The 21,471-nt window shown below is 36.4% G+C and overlaps 1 protein-coding gene across 4 annotated transcripts in view; it reads right to left on the reverse strand.

Moving 5' to 3' along the window:
* LOC129780161 (protein Shroom) overlaps positions 1-21,471 on the reverse strand; it is a 639,098-nt gene that overhangs the window by 199,391 nt on the left and 418,236 nt on the right. The window lies entirely within an intron of this gene.

Here is a 21,471-nt window from a genome sequence, read left to right on the forward strand (position 1 = left end):
ATATTTTTCAGGCTGTCTCTTGTAATCCAGCAACAGATCTTGCAGCTCTTAGCGCTTCTGATCGGGTACAATTCTTATATGCTTTATAAATTTTTGCTATCGCAAGCAATAATATGATTACTAAAACCACACACAGGATAGTCTCAACAGTCTCGTGAAATTGTGAATGCCGTTCGAGATAATTAAGAACTGTAAGCTGAGGGTCACCTGAGTTTGTTACTTTCTTTGAATTAAATAGTCCCATTGTTATTCAATTTTCCTATTATTCATTCCTTATTTCTCTAATATCTATTTTCACCATGCAGAAAAGGAGATAAAAAAAATCAGTTCTCATTATTTATTTCTGCTACCTCTGTTGTTATTAAAATTCTCACACCTCAAGAAACTGGAAACTATTTTTTTTCCAAATACACATCTCAAATGCAGTAATATCACTGGCAAAACTTGTCACAGCTTGCAAAAAATCACCTTATTTCTGCACTTGCGACTGTGCGAAAATTTATTAACCAAAATCAAAATCGGAATATCCAGTTTCAAACGCCAATTATTGCGTTTGAAACTGGATATTCCGATTCCGAAACAACATCATCGCTTAAAACTGAATTAAAAACTATGGATGGGTTATACCTATGATATAACCGCAAGGTTGACGTAGGACTGCCGTTGGCTTAGTAATCAATTGTATTTCTTCAATTAGCAATAATGCCACCTCGGATAATCCTCATTGGGTACGATATCGCCGCTGCGCAGTGTTATCTTTTGTGTATTGATTAAAATAGCGAATGAATGAAACTATTTACGAATTCAATTGCAAACAAATCTCAATTTAAGTTAATTCATGCATTATGGTAGTAGTTATCACAGCAAATAGTAGTTATCACAGCAAACATTTTGCCTAATCATCAAACGGTATGCGTAAAAGTTCAGTGAGCTGGTGACATGAAGGGATATGCAATGCTTCCAATGCAGTCTTGAATAATCGAGCCAAAGCGTTACATTTGTACTCGCTTTTGTAGACCGTGATAGCAAAACGAATTCTGGAGTGTAGAAATGTTTGGGGGTATAAAAGTATTGCCGACTTGAATGTATCTGTAATGCCGATTCTCCCAACTTCTTGGTTTCGGAATCTGTATTGGGAAAACCCATTCCGGTTTGCAAAAATGCAAGCGAGTACAAAAGTACTCGTAGTTTGCACCTTTCATCAGGCTTCATGGGTTTGAAGTCTGTGTTAGGAAAACACTCCAATTTGCAAAAACGCAAACGAGTACGAAAGTTCCCACTGCTTGCATCAAAATTTCCATGCGGATTGCCACAGTCTCCATGGTTTTGAAGTCTGTGTTAGAGAAACATTCCGATTTCCAGAAACGCAAGCGAGAACAAGAGCACCCGCAGCTTACATCTAATTTGCTATGCTGATTTCCACAGGCTCCATGGTTTTGAACTCTGTGTTAGGGAAACATCCATCCATTCCAGCGATCGTACCTGAATCGTTGCGCAATCGTAACCTAGTGGATTTCCGAGCGGTACTCGCTTATATACCGATTGGTATGATTTCAATAGCCTGTTTTGAAAGCAATTTAAGGGCTATTGAAACAAGTTTTTGGATCAAAAAGTAACGAGCATATAACGCGTAGACATTTTATCTTTCGAATGAAGTGTTTATCATACCATTTCGTTCAGTTGTTTAGGAGCTATTAACGCTCAAAATCTCGTTCTCGGGCGTAACGCTTTCGTTTTCGAAATTTTGAACTTACACCCCAGTATAGAAATGAAAGACGTAGTCCTACGTCAAAACTGCTGTAGAGAATACCAAATCTGTTGACGTGTTCAACGTCTGCTCGGAAGTCGAACAAACAACTACAAGTATCAAAAACTTCCGGGAATTTATTTCTGCCGAAGTACCGAAGATGTTATTGTTCTGGATTTTCATTAATCGAAATGAGAAAATAACGAGCTGAAGTTTGAAATTTAAGATTGAGAAAATCGCATAATCGTATTGATCTTCTCTAAAAAAAAGATCTCTAAGGAACTCAAAACAGAATATCTTCGGGCGAACGAAGTGATAAAAAATTGTATAATTATTTGCGAATCGAATGCTGTAAAACAGCTGAATGAAACTCTTATCAGTATTTTTAAACGATATTAAAGGTTTAAACGATTTTGGAAAAGAGCATTAATCATGTAGTATTATATTTACAATAGAAAAAATGAAATTGTACTATAATATACTCACCACAGTGAATCGACTGAATTCTTTTCAATATATGAATTTAGATCTCTAACTGAATAAAGAGATGCTACGTATGCAAGCAAATTTATTTCGTTCGTTCGCATACTCATTCAATGTATTGAACCACCGCAAACCGACCAAACGATCAGATGCCTCTCACCCATCCATCCAACGTAACAATTCGTTCGAATTCCTGAGCGATGATTCAATTCCAGCGTATGTTGTACATCAGCATCTAAACAAGCAGTGAGAATCATTTCGCATAAAAAAATAGACTATTGTTATAACAGGTTGCAGCAGGAAAGAATTCTAGATACAGAGACGAATCAGCCCAGGAGGCTGATCTTTATAATCAAGCAGAAAAAAAAACAATTCTACACAAACACACAGTTTAGCGAACGAATGCATCGCGCGATTTGCGATATGCGCGGCTTCCGAGAGATTCCTTTCCCCGAAGCAGCTCAAGTAATCGTCGAATGACATTAGGAGAGAAAAAAACGGTGCGAAACACCCAAGTGATCTGATCTGATGTGGTGAGAGGAAACTATTGATTGCTGTATCCAAAAGCGGGACGGAGCGGTGGGTTGTTGAAAGGGGAACCCAGAAAGGGTGCGCCGAGTCGTCGTGCCGACGACGGGACAGAACGAACCTAATCTAGATGAGCTAGTTCGCTAGTTATTCATCAGGCCCTGGTGGAATTCATTGATATTGTTTCACGAGAGGCGTGTTCCGCACGGGTCGGTATTGTACTCGGATTCGCACAGCACATTCTGGGAACGAACGCCGTTTCGCTTTCTGGGGAGATCGATTGACCATGAGATTCGCCTGATACGAGCGGGGATTGTTTCAAGCTATGATCAATGACTTTCTGTTGATTAACTGGGTACGCCCGATTTGAAGATTCATTTGAGACGCACAATATTTTTCTCACGATCACGTTTCTTAATATGTATTTTTCGGGCAGCTGTACAGGGGAAAGTTCAGAAATTCAGACAACTGTGAACAATCTAAATCGTGCTGTCCGGATTTTGGATTTTGTAACTCAGCTGTAACGAAGTTTTTATTTACGGTTTTTAAACTTTCTCCAAGTATTAATGAATGTGGCGGAAAATGAATGCAACTGGATTATTTGTCACTTATTGTTTAACTCCCTTTTCCGAACCAAACAATCTAAATAAGGTTGGTTATTTTTCTAAATATATTCAAATGAGCAACACTGTGCGAGAAGGTCGAGTTATCCGTCATACTTGAATAGTTGTTCTTGGTGGAGTGGATAACTGTCAATCATTCGCTATAAATTCGCCCACATTGCTTCAATTCGAAAAAAGTACCGTAAAAAATCTCTAACAGGATTTGGCTGGCGATGGACCGTTACGAAACCATTAATTATTCAATTAGCAGAGAGCAGCTACCTGTTTTTCTTTTCTCTAGCGTAGAATGTTCTTACTCATTCGTTGAATGTTTCTGATCCGCTGAAATATTTACAAACCATCATGAATGATATGCAAAAACCTGTCAATCGGAAGCTGATTCCCCACTCACATGAAGGCGACATCAGCATGCGATTCGGTTAGATTCAAATCTGTTTATGTTCCAAATTGCTTCACTGGTGCTTTTGTCTCTCCATCTTTTCCGCGATCAGTTGTCAAAGTACGATGCGAACAGCGGATATCAATCAATATAAATACATGCCAAAAGAGATTGAAAAAGTTGAACGGATTATTCGTTTTTGCACTAACGATTTGCTTATCTATTGATCGAAACTATAACTAAGAGCAAATCGATCTTGATGGTGTCAGCCAGTTATCAATTGTTTAAGGAATCGCCAGTTATCTGTTCGATGTTCCCAACTCCGCTTCGCCACAGTAGTTCTCCTAAATTATTTTGTTTGACAACATTTCAAAACTTTATGGAGCCCAAAGGAAGACGAACCGTCAGGTAATCAAAGTATTCGAATCTCATTCTCTCAACTTTTCATTCTAATCTCACTGACTTAGCATTGTTGTGCTGAATTCTCTTCTATTAGTACTAATCTGTGCTTAAATGTGTACTAATATGTATTAAAATTTGAACTGAAACATTCAGAATATTCGGAAAAAGTTTCTTCGATGGACAACTTCCTACTAGATCGGGAATAAAATCCAAACCTACTGACATGATGTGGGTGACGCTTAACACTTTTCCGCGAAAGCCACTTTGTTAAATGTTGTGAGATGTTACAACTGTTTTTTTTTAATTTAAAAAAAAATGTCACCGCTCAATTATTTGTTTCTTTTATAAAAATCGAAGAGAAATGCCCTGAAACTTTACATTTTAGAGGTTTAGAGGTTCACATGAAGCGGACAGAAATGCGATTTTTTAAAACACTTGTTTATCCTAATTCATAATTCATTCCAACGGGTTTATTTTTCGTGCGAAAATGTCCTTTTTTGATCTCTTGTAATACAAAATAGTTCAATGAAATTGGTATTATCTCGAGAGGGGGTAGTAGATTTTTCAATAAGAAAAGTGCAAAAAATAGATTCTGCGCAAAACCGCCGGACGAAAAATCAAATTAAATACTTGTACAGTAGAATTCGTTTATCATGACGCCTATATTGACGTAATTGTACATCGAAGTTTGGTTTCCGTATCAAATTCTTTGTGAAAAAGTCGAACATCTTCACAGTGACATGTATAAGTACATTTTTACATAAACAAAATTAATCAATAGTTGGTTCATATATTTATTATGTGCCTTTCCGTACTTCCTCGCCATCAATAACAAGCAACTAATGTAGCAGCGATGAATACTTTTGTTATTTCACTGCGAACCAATCAAACGAAAATCATTACAAATACAGTGCTTACTTTACGGACATTGTAGGGAAATGGAATAGTGCACCTGAAGCGCCGTCCATTATCGATTCAATAATATATATTTCATATAAATGGTCGTCTAGAAAAAAACTCAAAAGAAAGTTCCCTTTGAAATGAGAGCGAATGGGCAGAAGACAGTGAAATGATCGTCAATTGATCACAATTTGAACCCGCTCAGATCTGAATCTGATCAATATTTAACCACACCTTCATTCAAATCGATCACAGTTCAATCATCAACATTTTAATATGATCTAATAACCTATTCGTTTTTGAAAACATTAAATCTAGATAGACAAAGAGAGAAAGAGAGAGAGAAAAAGAGAAAGAGAGAGTGAAGAGAGAAAGAGAGAGGGAGAGAGAGAGATGGAGAGAGAAAAAGAGAGAGATAGAGAGAGGAAGGGAAAGAGAGGGAGAGAAAGGGAGACGACAGCTCGCCTCGTTTGTTTTCATATTCCAGAAGCCGAGCTCGACTAAAAACAGACGAGTAGCTCGTCTGGCTCGACGACCGTTAGGTCGCGTTCGTCGATGAATCAGTCGAATCGTCTAGTTTGTTTGATGTGTTTGTTCACCTTGTTGATTGAAAGCATCGGTATCTTTCTGCTCCGCCTTTATCCTCAAAAATTATTTCACGGCTAAACTAGTATTTCATAAGCAATGTATGTTTTCAACTGCAACCATCAAATTCAATTCAGTAATTGCAAGATTTTACAGATTTTCAAATGGACCTCTCCAAAATAACACAACCAAATGTAAACATTGAACTCCTATCCAGGGATGCTAGATGATTATTTTGAATATATGAACACGGCACGAAAAGGTTCTTCACATATTCACATATATGCTGTTTCTTATGTACGTTAATGATATAGGTAACCTTCCGTTGATAGGAACAGCTAGACTATTTGCTGACGACACTGCATTGTTTTATCCTTGTTCTGAATCAAAAACCGTCGTCTCAAATATTGAAAATGATCTAAATGTTCTTCTTACTTATTTTCAAGACAATCTTTTGTCACTTAATCTGTCAAAAACAAAATATATGTTCTTCCACTCACCTAGGAAAAAAATCATCGTTTGTCCCGACCCAAAGGTCGGGGATATTTCAATTGACAAGGTTAACCAACTCAAATATCTTGGAATTCAGCTAGACACGACCTTATCATGGACACAACAAGTAAATTCTTTGGAGAGAAAAATTTCTTCACTCTGTGGTTTATTAAAGAGAGTATCCCACTTTGTGGCCAAGAAAGCGTTAATCAATTTCTACTTTGCATGTATACACTCACTATTGCAATATGGAATAATAGTATGGGGGCATGCATGTAAAACAAAAACTAAAAAAATTACAAGTGTTGCAGAATAGATGTTTGAAAATCATATACAGACTACCAATTCTTCATCCTACTTCGGACTTATACTCTGACGATTCTCATAGTATACTGCCTCTTATTGGACTGCGCGAATTACAGACTGTAAAATTTATTCACAGCGTTATAAATGACAATAATATCCATCACAACCTGACAATACCTACAGCAAATCACCAACACTCCACACGCCAAGCCCAAAATTTAATGTGAAGTCGGGCAACAACCAATGTTGGTCAACAGCGCATTTTGTTTTATGGACCGTCCCGTTTCAATGCTTTGCCACCGGAAATCCGAGCAATAACACGTTCAGATCTTTTTAAAAATAAATTGAAGCTATACCTAAAATCGATCATAAGAGTTTTCCTAGTATAGATTTCGATCAACCACAATAAACCACCTCAGTGTTTAGCTTTCTTATTTTTGTATACTTGCCAGTTTTTCTCATAATTTTCTACAATCTATGTTTTATATTCAAATTTTTGTTGTTTGTTTCTATTTATCTTTTTTACTATGTTATATTCTTATATTATATTGGATCCCTTAAAAGAAATACTATTTTCACTGGGATCCATACATCTTTGCTTTACATGTTATTGTCCGCTCACCTCGTACCTAAATATCTTGTTTTGTCCTGTGGAATTGTAAATTATATTAAATTTTTTTTTTTCAGCAAAAAAACAATTGGTGCCCAACTCTAGGATTCTCGAATAAGAGTTTCTTCGAGATGGGGGTGAGTGGAGGGCTAAAAAAAAAGAAAAAAAAAAATTGAACGAAAATGAGTAATTCAAAACAACTACTTTATTGGAAATAATTGGAAATATGTAGATTCAAAACTTTTCTTGATAAATCGGTGATTAGGTGAACAAACATTGCCCCCATTAAATCCATAATAACAAAATGTCTGAGTGATAAAACCATATGCTCGAGGAAAAATATCAATGAAACCAAAAGATATATAAAACTTATTCCTTTTTGTTATGTTTTTTTTTTAATATTTTGGCACTGAGAAAAGAGTATCGATTGATCAATTTTAAAACTGTTTGTTGTTTTTCTCAAAACAAAAACATGTCTTCTCATCTGACATCACTGATCATACCGAGAAAAACTGACTGAAGTCTCTCCAGTCTACCAAATATAACATTTCAATGAAACTCGTGTACTGGAATGGGATATTTTGCTCGTCTCGACAGTGACTGAAGCCGAGACGAGACGAGACGGATTGCTCGTCTCGTTTTCTGGAATAGGGCCCATAATAAGGCCAATATCGAAGCTTGGTCACAATTTGATTGAAAAAGGGTTAACTTTTTATCATAGCTTGATAAAAATTTGTTTGTACTCTCAGTACAAACAAAGTAATTGAGCAGTTCATCATCATTTGAATAATCTGAACCAAATTTGTTCGTAAATGCAAATTAAACACAAATTTCTATAGAACTCGAAAACTAATCAAGCAAATGGAATCAAATTTGACATGTGAAGGTTATAGGAGGCAAGAAACGTTTCTATGGTAAATAGAAACTCCTCCCCTCTATCTATCTCCATACAATTTAAACACAAATTTCTGCATAACTCGAAAACTAATCAAGCAAACGGAACCAAACTTGGCATATATGGGTTTTAGGGATCGATAAACGTTTCTATGGAAGCTCGACACTCCTCCCCCCCCCCTCTCTAAGGGGAGGCTGTCATACAAATGAAACACAAATTTCTGCATAACTCGAAAACTGATCAAGCAAATCGAGCCAGATTTGGCAAAATGATTCTATGGTGGTTAGATACTCCTCTCTTAGGGGGATGGGGGGGCTGCCGTACAAATGAAACACAAGCTTCGGCATTACTCGAGAATTAATCAAATGAAACAAAATTTGGCATGTGGAGGTTCTAAGGTGCAAATGTTTTTACGGTGGTTTGACACCCCTTTCTCCTCTCTAAAAAGGGGGTGGGGGGAGGATGCTGAACAACTCGAGAACTAATCAAACAAATGAAATCAAACTTAGCATATAGATGTTTAGGGATCGATAAACGACACTGCTCCCCCCTCTCTAAAGGGGGGCTGCCATACAAATGAAACACAAACTTCTGCATAACTCGAGAACTAATCATGTAAATGGAGCCAAATTTGGGATGTGAGGTTTTGTGGGTACGAGAAATGTTTCTATGATGGTATGACTTCCTCCTCTGAAAAGAAGAGGGGGTCCCATAAAAATAATGCACATATGTCAACCAAATATATTCCAATCATACATGACAATTGAAAATTTTCGGAAAACTCTGAAGGTAAATGGGAAAATTCTAAAAATTCAATTCGCATGTGTTCTAAAATTACATATTGTCAAGCGTTGTTAGTTCATTTGATGTTTGCGGTAACGAAATTGATCTTCGTTCGAAAGTGGAAATGGATTTTAATGTGATAAAACGCACTCCTATATCGACTTCTATCTATATAAATAAAAATGGATCGCCGAATGTGTTGATAAGAGCAAAACTCGAGAAAGGAATTGTCCGATTTAGGGCTGTCTTCATATAATATTTTCTGAATCAACCATTTCAAACATTAACTAGAGAACTTATCAAGTAAATGGAACTAAATTTGGTATTTGATGGTTTTAAGGGGCAATAAATGTTTCAATGGTGGTTCGACACTCCTCCCCTTTCCTAAAGTCGGGGGGCTGCCATACAATTGAAATACGAATTCCTGCATATCCCGAGAACTAATCAAGTAAAGGGGTAAGCGTAAAACTCGAGGAATGGATCGTCCGATTTGGGATATTATCATTTTATTATATTTTCTGTACCAAACATGTATTTAATGTAAGGGAGAAACATGTTGTTTGCAAGTGATTGAAACATCTGGAACGAGTGTCTGAGAATGATTTGATATTACAATGAAGAGTTTTGGTAGAGTTTTGGCTAGGAAATTTATAGTAAAAGGAAATTGTAAAGGATCAATTAGAAGATCAATTGGACTGTGAATTGAACAATGAACGTTCGCTTAGCAAGAAAACGTGAATAGTATTGATAACATGAAAAAAGCTTTATGGACGGAGCGTAGTTTGCCGGGTCAGCTAGTTTCTTGATAAATCCTTTTCCACTTCGATCCATTTAACAATATAACACTGAGCTTCGATCAATGATTTCAGAATATATTTCACAATTTACGTCATAATTTATCAACAATTCGATCCTAAGTGTGACAAAATATATTCAGAAACTCAAAAAGATCCATATTGTTCACGATTTGAAAATAATTTCCTGATTTAATCTAATCTGTGATTAGATTAATTAATTAGAAATAGATTAGTATTTGACCAAGCTGAGACCATCGTAATATTTTCGAAGTTTAATAACAGTATAACAATTATATATTCTTAATTTGTACCTCAAATTGGACAACAGTTTTTTTTACCTAATCTGATGAAATGTGACGGAATTTGGTCCTTAAAAGATTCACCCAAAAAGTCAGAAAATAGTGAAATTCATTTCAACAGAATAAACAAAATAAAACGTAGTTCTCTTTGAATTCATCCTTAATAGCGGGAGATTAAAATATTTCTAAGCAGTTTAGGATTAGTAAATTTTATTGCAATTTTTACCCCACAATTTCATTTCACAAAATTCAATAAAAATTTGATCAACACTCTCATTACAAGTGGATAATTCAATAAATAGGTACACACTTAATAAATTCATGATTATTAAAAATTTTATTGTTATTTTCAATCCTATTCTGTATTAGAATAGATTTATATTTCGTTGATATTTCGATCGAGTTCGAATTCGCCATTCACTATTTCGGTCGTTTTGCTCGTAAGGTGTTCAAAAATAAAACAGCTCGAATGAAAGATATTAGAACTTCAGAACAATTCGAACGAAACAGGGAATGGGATTTTCCAAGTCGATCAAAATATTTCGATTAGTTCGAAATACACAATAATGGGCGTTTATCGCCATGTTTGTGTACACAAAAAAGGTCGAGAATGTTTTCATCATTGAAGTAAATAAAGCAACCACAAGATTGCATTACCCTAATTATTCCTTTTTCCGGTGGGCTTCTTTTTTACCTCATTCGAAAATCATTGTTATGATAGAATATGTTCATACTCAACCTTAAAATTTACGAGGATCATTCGAAGGTTACCTGAAATAAGAGAAGAAAAATGTTATTACTTAAATACTTATAAATTGGGATTGGTGTTAAGATAAAAGCGCCAGGGTTTAAAATTTAAATCAAACATATAAGCTTCGAACACAATACCGTTTTGTCTCAAATTCCGAACACTTAAGCTTTGATGGCCATTAAACAGTGTCTCATTACTAAAAATGGTACTTTTTCGCAGAATTAATTTGATTTTTGAATACAATAGAGCCTTCTTTTCATTTGGCTTCAAAAAAAAAATTATTTACAAATATATTTTCATGGCGAAAAACTAAAAATTATATTAATCACATTTATCTCAAATTCCGAACACCATTATGTCACTGATTCATATTCCGAACACTCTTGTCTCAAATTCCGAACAGCAAAAATGCATTTGTCCAAAAAATTCATAAATTTTGAATTACTGAACCGATTCAGATGATCGATATATCAAATTAAAGCGAATAAACTAGTCTTTTGTGGAAAAATATTATATTTTCTCGCAAGAAAATGGGATTTGGTTTTCGTAATTATCGATTGTGTTTGTTTTATCTAGTTTACATGGTTTCGGGACCAAGGGTGCTATATATTTTTATATTTTTTCTTGAAAGCTGAGGATTTTTTACACAACATATCCAAAAATCAGAGGTGTGTTTTTTATCGTTTTTGAGTCTTCTTTGAGTCTTTGTTCGATATTCTATGCGACAAGACGAGATCTATGCAAATAGGATTCCATTTTTTTGCAAATTAATTTTTTTTTCAAAGAATACTAGCTCATTGACTTCAATTTAATAAATCGATTATCCAAATCTGTTAGGTAGTTCAAAAGTAATGAATTTTTGAAAAACGTATTTTTTGCAAAAAAAAAAGAAAAATGATTTTTAGACCATCGATTAACTTTGAAAAATTATAATTCGAAACAAAAATAAGCACATTTCTGATTTTTGGATATGTTATGTAAAAAATCCTCAACTTTCCAGAAAAATTCGAAAAAGAATATAGCGCCCTTGGTCCCGAGACCATGAAAACTATAAAAAACAAATACGTATAAAGAAAATAAACTTCAAATTTTTCAAGTTTGCAGATCTCAAAAAAAGACCAGCTAACTGGTTTAATTTGATCTGTCGATCATCTGAATCGGTCCAGTAGTTCATGGTAATGGTTTTTTGAAAAAAAAAGGCATCTTTTCACGAAAATCGAAGAACCAACATATCGAGTTGGCATGGAATGGCTGTATAATCGAATCAGTATATAATCGAGTTCGACCCAGGGTTGCCAACTATAATTTTAAAAAATCAGGAAGAATGAAAATAAAAATCAGGATAAATCAGGATAGCTCATATTGGGTTGTCCGAACAGTTAATGTCGATTTTTGGGAAAACAAAAATATCATTTTCAATCAAAGCATTACAATTTAATTTCATATCCCTAGTTCTGTTTAACAATCTTTCGCCATCTTTCACATAGCTAAAATATTCTATCCTCCCAGAACATGTTTGCTTTCTCGTCGAAAACTGCTGCGAGCCACACATGTGAAAAATAGGTTGCTTGGTAGTAGCTCATAAAACAGAATCCATCCCAAATCCCACTAGAAACAGAGTATATCTTGCTTCGGGCGAAAACCGGATATGTAAAAGAATTAATCGTCTTGATCGTTTATATTTTTTTCCGAAAAACCTACAGCATCACTACAATCAATTGCAGAGAAATCAATATTCAAATTTTCACTGAATTCATCGTCCATGCTTTGGAATGAATCTTTACTCAACAAATGAGGAAAGCATATCAGCAGTGGAAGATTTGTTGATTTTTTCCTAATTTTTATGATATTTAGCAAGGCTATAGATATATTTACCATAGTCCCATCATTAAAGTTGATTTTACTTTGAATCATAAATTACATATAAAATCATCTTATATTGACTGTGGATTCAAAAATTTTCTCTTGAGTAATTTTACACTCTGTAACGTATTCCTACATTAATAACTCTGGGGATACATCTACATACACATTATCCTCGATAAAGCTATGTTGTTCCACAAATTTAATCTCGTTGTAATTTCATAAATTCGACAGGCAATCTGGTTTCATTAAATTTTCAAGCACTGTTTAGAAAAGCCACAAAACAATTGAGGGTAGAGATAAAAAAGTTAAGTACAGCTTTGCGTCTAGAGGATTTAATTTAATGTAAGATACAAGTGCGAGCCGGAAAACTATCATGACAGAAAACTTTGGCATAGAAACCAGTATATTTATAACGAATAATGTAAAGAGTACAAAAATCAGGAAAAATCAGGATCATTTCAGAAAAATCAGGATAAATTGAGTGTTCGTCATGATATCAGGGAGCGCGCTGAAAAGTCTGGGAAATCCTGAAAATCAGGAAGGTTGGTATCTCTGGTTCGACCTGTTACTACAGGACACCGGTTTTATTATTGTGGTTTTAGTTGAAAACCTGGCTTAGAAAACAAATTTTACTCCCGTTGGTATGCACCTGCGACCTGCATTTTGCAAGGAAATAGCTTGCACACATTTGTTAAAAAATGGTCTTTTTATATTGTTGCTCCAGAATTGGATTGTCGTTGTACCCCAATTTGTGAACTATCGCTGTATTTGCCGGAAAATAGTGTGTTCAAACATGTTCTTCCGGAAATCGATTCATGCGTCGAAACTTGATTCAAATTACGAACACTACTTTTAGATTCGTAACGAGATTCTTACCGAACGAACAATTAAAATATCATTTTTTCATCCATTTATCATGGTCCCTTACTTTTTCTAGCACTTAATATGAAAACAGCAAACAAAATAGTTGAAAAAACTACAAAAACTGGAAAATTAACGATGCTTGTCTTTTACGGAATTTGTTAACGCAAACATTTTATCATTGGTTTTGACTGTCACTTTCTTTGCAAATGCTTAATATTATAAATTATAGGCTGTATCGATACCTGTAAATGATGTGAAAATGTAGCCTATAACCCAAAGAATGACAAGGCTCTCATTATTCAACTATTCATAACATTTTAAGTTCAGTAAATTTACATTTAAAATTAAGTGTTCGGAGTTTGAATTATGCAGAGAAACTTGATTCAAATTCCGAACACTACTTCAATACTAATTTTAATGAATATTTCTGCATGAAATATAATTTTTTTTCATTCATTTATTGTAGATTCTCACTTTTTCTAGCACTTAACATGAAAAAAGCAAACAAAAAAATTGAAAGAACCACAAAAACTGAAAAATTAACGATGCTTGTCTTTTACGCAATTTGCTAACGCAAGCATTTTATCTTTGGTTTTGAGTGTCACTTTTTTGCAAATGTTTAATATTTCAAATTATAGGCTATATCAATGCCTGTAAATAAAGGGTGTGTCACATCAAATTACATCATGGAAAAAACGCTGTAGAAATTCGCCCAGTAGACCGATCCTTTTGAAAATTTTAGACAGTAAAATAAAAACTATTAAACAACTTTTAACATTTTCTTTTTATTCATACTTCGAGCCCAAGCCCGTATGCTCGCACCTTCCTCTTTACCCCGTCCATAAGGTTCTGTACAACGTCAGGTTGTAGTTTTTTTTGAACAGAAATCCATTTTCTCTTGAAGTCCGCCTCCGATTTGACAACTTTTGGGTTCTTCCGGAGGGCCTGCTTCATAATCGCCCAATATTTCTCTATTGGGCGAAGCTCCGGCGCGTTGGGCGGGTTCATTTCCTTTGGCACGAAGGTGACCCCATTGGCTTCGTACCACTCCAACACGTCCTTTGAATAGTGGCACGAAGCGAGATCCGGCCAGAAGATGGTTGGGCCCTCGTGCTGCTTCAATAGTGGTAGTAAGCGCTTCTGTAGACACTCCTTAAGGTAAACCTGCCCGTTTACCGTGCCGGTCATCACGAAGGGGGCGCTCCGCTTTCCGCAAGAGCAGATCGCTTGCCACACTATGTACTTTTTGGCAAACTTGAATAGTTTCTGCTTGCGAATCTCCTCCGGAACGCTGAATTTGTCCTCTGCGGAGAATAACAACAGGCCCAGCAGCTGACGAAAGTCCGCCTTGACGTAGGTTTCGTCGTCCATTACCAGGCAATGCTGCTTCGTCAGCATTTCGGTGTACAGCTTCCGGGCTCGCGGCTTCCCCACAATGTTTTGCCTTTCGTCGCGGTTAGGAGCCTTCTGAACCTTGTATGTACGCAGGCCCTCCCGCTGCTTGGTCCGCTGGACGAATGAACTTGACAAATTCAGCTTATTGGCGACATCCCGGACCGAACTTCTCGGATCACGTCTAAACTGAATAACTACGCGCTTGTGATCTTTTTCACTGACGGATCATCCATTTTTGCCGTTCTTCACCTTCCGGTCGTTGGTTAGGTTCTCGAAGTATCCTTTTAGTACTCTGCTGACCGTGGATTGGACGATTCCCAGCATCTTACCGATGTCCCGATGTGACAACTCCGGATTCTCGAAATGAGTGCACAGGATTAATTCACGACGCTCTTTTTCGTTCGACGACATTTTTCCAAATTTATGAAAAATTGACAGTGAAGCATGGCCAACGTGATCTATACACTCTTATCTGATTTTAAAGCGAAAGCTGAAGATATAATTCCTAAAAATTAAATTTCTACAGCGTTTTTTCTGTGATGCAATTTGATGTGACACACCCTTTAATGTTGAAATGTAGCTTATAGCTCAAAGAATGTCAGGGCTGTGTAATAAATTTACATTTAAAAATGAAGTGTTCGGAATTTGAGACTGTTCGGAATATGAGACAAAACGGTATAACTATGGCTTCATTTGATGGTCATACGATCTTGGCAGCCAGTTGTGATGGTCATTCGACGATCTCATCGAATCATTTTGGGCGTTTCCCAAAAATGTAATGGGTAATGTACAATAAATTTGAAATTTCATTTCCAAAATCCTTTCAAACCCCGATTAACACGTTGATCCCAGCGTCGGTCCCTAGGCTAGGCGATGTTGAGCTTTTTGGTACGAAAGTGCTGACTGACTGGGACTGAGAGTTACAAAATAATAAAATTAAAATATATACGGTTTGTTTTGGGTTGTTTTACAAAATGTGACTACTTTTTAGTCGAATTGCTGACTATTTTCTATCTATACAATAAGTATCTTTGGGACCCACACTGATATTGTGCAAACGCTCTTGATGCGCACTGAATGCTAAGCGCAACAAGAAAAATGTGGGACTCAACGTGTTAAAAAGCGTTTGCTTCGCAGCTATCAGGGCACACATCAAAACCGAGGAGTTCCATTTCGATTTTCTCGTGGTACCAAACACTCCGACGCCGTCACCACCACTCCTCTCGTTCGCCCCCCTGAAAATCACCCAGAGGGCCACCACTTTCCATTTCATTCCAACGCGAAGTGCGAAACGCAGAGCAAACATAACCTCACTCTACATGTCACAACACAATCGGCGCGACAATCTCAGTGCGCGTATCAACGAAACCGAAACAAAAAATGACAAGAAAAAAAACGCAAGCGGATAGGCAACTTGTTTCGCATCCCAAGTAGGCATTGCCCACTCTATTATTGCTAAATCGAAACTCGCATTGACTGACGACGAAGCAGTTAAAATGTGATTTTCTTTCGATACATTTTCCTTTCCCCCCGTCACCCTCACAATACCTTCATCTAGTTGGAACCATTTTCACCGCGCGTCCGATCGTTATTGTTTTTTTTTTTTTCGCGAATTGTAAGACCAGCCCCACCGGTCCACAGTTCCGCTGGCACTTTATCATCTGTGTAAGGCACCACACCGCACCGCATTGGTTTGAGACTTGTTTTATGTTTTAATGTTATTTGCTTTTTCGCACTTTCATGACGCGCTCTCGGCGATTCTCGGATCGATGTGACATATGACGACGACGGCGCGTATAGCGTAACGTTTGCGCCACGCGAAACCCATAGATCCGGCCTGATGGATTGATATTCCGTGCAACGCGCCCTCTATCGATTACCAGCGCGCGGTTTCTTCGGCATCACGCAATGAATCGTTCCGCTGACTCTCGCGTTTTTGTGCGTTGTAGCAGCCATCTTTCAAGTCAAGTTCAAATGCTACAGTTTAACACATAGTAATGCCAAAAGCAGAACAGATAATAATGATGAACATCATTATCATTTTCATGGTCCCGTTTCCCACGACCACGACCAAGGCACCATCCTCTCGCCGTCCGTAGTCCACCACCGCCGCGTCCGTCCGACGCGCGATTTTCGATGCGGCAGTGAAACGAAAAGATCAAGACCATTCGCCAAATTAAGATCTTCAACGAACCACACACACACACACACACACACAAACGCACACTTAGGGGGTAGCATGTCACAAGAGGTCCGGAGCGAGGAGGAGAAACGCGTCGGGGTCCGACACGGGGTGCGAAACATTATGATTTATGTGAGATCGAAAACGAGACCGGGCCGAGGACCGATCGATCGATCGATCGTTGGATCGCCGTAAAAGTGCCAATAATGGGGGGATCATTGTCTCGTCGTTCGTGACGGACACCGGTATCGGATGGCTGATTTTCCGCCTCCTCCTCGGTGCGTGCGAATGTATGGAAAGCTATCGCATATGTGAACAGAGATGACAATGGCGCATTTGCGGATGGAAATTGGAAATGTGGTGTCGGATAAATGGTTTGCCGAGATCATTAGCTTTATTGGTTCCGGGAAAGTTTGGCTTTTGAGAGACATTGAAAATCGTGGGATTTGGAGCAGAGCTGACTTTTTTTTTTGAAAGTTGACTTTCCAACAGAAGGCCAGCCGGAAGAATACTTGACCATACTTGAAATGAACACAGTGAAAGACCGTTTCTGGTGCCTATGTTCTCATTACTGAAGTACAACGTATTCTCAGTGATGACTCAATCTCAGAGTGTCAGACTGGTTATGATGAAAACGCTGCATCTGATCATACAATGTTGATTGTTGAAGATAGATCAATCATACTTCAGGCTCTCTATTAATATAAATATAAATATAAATTATTCACATTTAAAAATTCACATTTTGCGTTGTTACCGCTCCTGTTGCTCATGTTAACTGATTCCCGATTAGAAAATAAATTCTCGCTTCGGATCGACGCAGCAAATTTTATGTAATTGACAAGCTGGGTGGGGCTTGCGATGCAATGTTTCGCATTTTTCAGGTTTCCATTGTATACAGCTGTGTGTAACATCAGCATTAGGAAAAACTTTTGTCTGCTCGCTATCTTGTACAAGTGTTAATCTTGTTGTATTACAGGTCGGACTCGATTATCCGGAATGTTAATTGTGCTCCCGTGGCCGAGTGGTTAGCGTCATAATTAACATGCCGGGTGTTCGGGTTCGATTCCCGTTCTGGTCGGGCGAATTTTTCGTCAAAGAAATTCCCTCCGACTTGCACTGTGATCACGCGTATTCTAGAGCTTGCCACTCAGAATGCATTCAAGGCGTGTTATTTGGCATAGAAATCTTAACTAAGTACTAATAAAAAAATGACGCAAGTAATACTACGTTGAGACGGCGAAGTTCCTCTAGGAACGTTAGTGCCATTGAAGAAGAAGAAGAATTGTTTTTTCACTCCGGATAATCGAATTATACAAAAATTTAAAAGAAAACCCCTCGATGGACGTAAAATAACCATGATTTGTATTTGTATTTGTGTGGCTATGACAGTGTCGTAGACAGAAATTTTCTGGCGCCCCTGGGGGGGAGGGTTAATGTTTTGATAATCGAAAAAAAATAATCATCGCCTTCTTACAGCTCATGGACCAAAAAATTATTCAAACAGTCAAGTCCAACTACAAGCAAAAGCTTATGTGTGGGGCCAAGAAGAATCAACATTAGGAATGCTATGTTTTGGGTAACCGAGGCTTGGGACGAGGTACTGGCTGATTCCATTGTCAAGTCATGGAAAATGCTGATATCCCGTTGTCGGTTGTAACAAAATGCATACTTTCGAATCTAAAGAAATTGATTCACCAGGACAATACCGTACACGATGAGGATGTGGAGTTTGAGGCCCTGATCGACGATGGCATAGTAAACATTGTTTTGTAACACATATTTCCACGATGATTAAAATTCGAGGATGCTAATGCTCAATCAGTCAAGAAACTACATCAGGTTGAGGAGGATGAAGAGTGCGAAAATTGAGATTTAAACGGATTGGAAAGACAATTCCGTTGCGAGATTTACGTAAAAATATTTAAAATGTAAATTTTTAATTTTTGTTTTGTTGCATATTATGCACATTAGAATGCCAATGAATGTGCGAGCGACCTTCGAATTTACGAAAAGGACTTCCTGCAAAATGTTGGTTCCCGCAAAAAAATACCCTATGCTCAATCGCTCAATCAGATTTCATTTACTAGTGCCGCACAGCCGTCAAAGTTTCAGTTTTTTCGAAAACCGTAAAATCACCGAAGGGATATTACCAAAAATCGAAATTCAGGATTCAGATGACAAAAAAAAATCGAGATGACAGAAGATCTCGACGTTTCATGCAATTTGGAGACATTTGGCATCGACTTTTTTTTTCTAAGCTCCGATTTCATGCACTCTCCTCTTGGGTGATTTTACGGTTTTCGGAAGTTTCTTCCGTAAATAAGAGATGACCATTTCAATTGGCACTCTAATTCAAATCGTTACTCTTGAATTTGTTTTGAAACTTTTTTTTTCTGTATTATAGTGACTTTCAACACTTTTGCCCGGTTGGTTACTTTTTACTTAAATTTTTGGAAGAAGGGGAGTGAGAATTGAACTCGTGACCTTTAGCCTGAGAGGTGTGGATGTTACCACTACGCCAGATCGTCATTTTAAACTAAAATAAATAATAATTTGTCAAACAAGTTTTATTCGATTTGTTCTGCGATAATATCGTAACATATGAAGATGCTAATTAGACATCTTTTGAGAATCTAATAATTCAAAGGACTATCCAAGCGGATTCAAAGGTTTCAAAACTTTTCCTTTTCCTTACTACGCCCATGATTATTCGAATGATCATATTATATATCATATTATATATATATATATATATATATATATATATATATATATATATATATATATATATATATATATATATATATATATATATATATATATACACACTCTGGATAACCGAATTTGAACATACTAAACGGACGCTGCTCATCTTAGTTAAAACATGTTCCATTAAAATATGATATTAGGTATGTATTTTGAATTACGTGTTTTAAATCAATGTATTCATTTGGATTTGGAATTTTCAACGTATATAATATATCACACGACTGCGGATAATCGAAACTAGTTGTATGGGACAACCCCTATAATAATCATATTTATAATGTATATTAACAAATTATTCAAAATTTCTGACAAAAAAAGTTAAAATTCCACAATTGTTTTCGCAGTGGTATTGATATAATAAAATAACATAATATTCTTTATTGTGGTAGATGCGTAGAAATATTTTCAATTAATGGATGTGATCATCTCCCCGATCTCCCCGATCATAGTCCTACGTCATAAGGGGCTGTCCTGTGTTCTTAAATCACCTGTACATTCAAAATTAAATAAAATCTGTTACACATTAAGAATTTCAAAATTCTCTCTGTATTTATCAATAAACGGTTTTAGCCGTCTGAGAACTGGGACGTATATATATTTTTTCTCAAATCATTGAACTTTTTCAGTATTTTAAAAATACCTCACGTTAACACGTGTAAATGACCAAACTATTTCCTATGATTGAACTTTTCTAGTTACGGGGTATGCATAGATCCTCATAGCCCAAAACTATAAAAATTAAACAATAAGTACCATAAAGGTTGAGGTTTCATGATATGAGTAAATGGTTTTTCATCAAATATAATTTTTTATACAGATTGTTATATCTCGAGAACAGTTAGTCTTAGGATAATAATGTCTGTATAGTTGTCCCTGCAGAATTGCGTGTAAAATCAATTTTTCAAAGTATTTTTATTCATCAATTACTACGAATCAATATTTACATTTGTATGAGATTGTCCACTCACTTTTAGTCGACAAATTTAAAACAAATGCGCCAGTATTCCAATAAAAATATATATGGAATTAGGTAGCTGATTTAGCATTTGAAGAAAAAAAAACCTTCTCCACATATGGTCAATTCTCAACTAGGACAGAGTTGTTGAACTTTGTGTTGTGTTTATATGGATTTTTATTAATCTTACAAAAATGCATGATAAACTGGATTGTTTCTATCAATCAAATTGAAGTTCTCCAACTACTCTTCAATTCCTTCCTTGGAACCACAAGAATTTTCTTCCACTATTCCATTCCATTCGCCACAAATCTTTCACTAATTTAAATGTTTTATAACAGATTTTTATGCAAAATTTTCTCATCTTTCAAATGAAAGCAATTGAAACGTTCTGAGCAGCGTACTTTTTGAATTTGAGTCAAATCAAGGCAAAAGAAAATCGATCCTAAGGAAAGTTCAATAATTGTTTCTTAGTTGGGATGTGACCACAAGCGAGGAAGGTTTTTTTCATCAAATATGATCCTCTATCACCTCTTGAAATATTGTGGATTAGCTACTTAACAACCTGCATATAACAATATTTTAAACAGACATAAACGTTTTCGATGCATTATTCAATTTATGAGAATGTTTTCTCAACTGTTTGAACATTACTTTAAAGGGCCTGGCCGGGTAAGGGAGTAAAAAGTGCCCCCAAACCAAATCACTAGCTGTATGGCAAATATAGTAAAGGATATTAAATAAGAAATTTTGGTGGTTTATTTGAACCCCTATGTGGTTTGACGTAGGATCTATAGTGAAAAACGTACTTTTCGTTAATTTCACGCCATCCTCAAAAGATCCGAGATAAAAATTTG

The sequence above is a fragment of the Toxorhynchites rutilus genome, chromosome 3 (assembly GCF_029784135.1).
Source record: "Toxorhynchites rutilus septentrionalis strain SRP chromosome 3, ASM2978413v1, whole genome shotgun sequence".
NCBI classification, from domain to species: domain Eukaryota; kingdom Metazoa; phylum Arthropoda; class Insecta; order Diptera; family Culicidae; genus Toxorhynchites; species Toxorhynchites rutilus.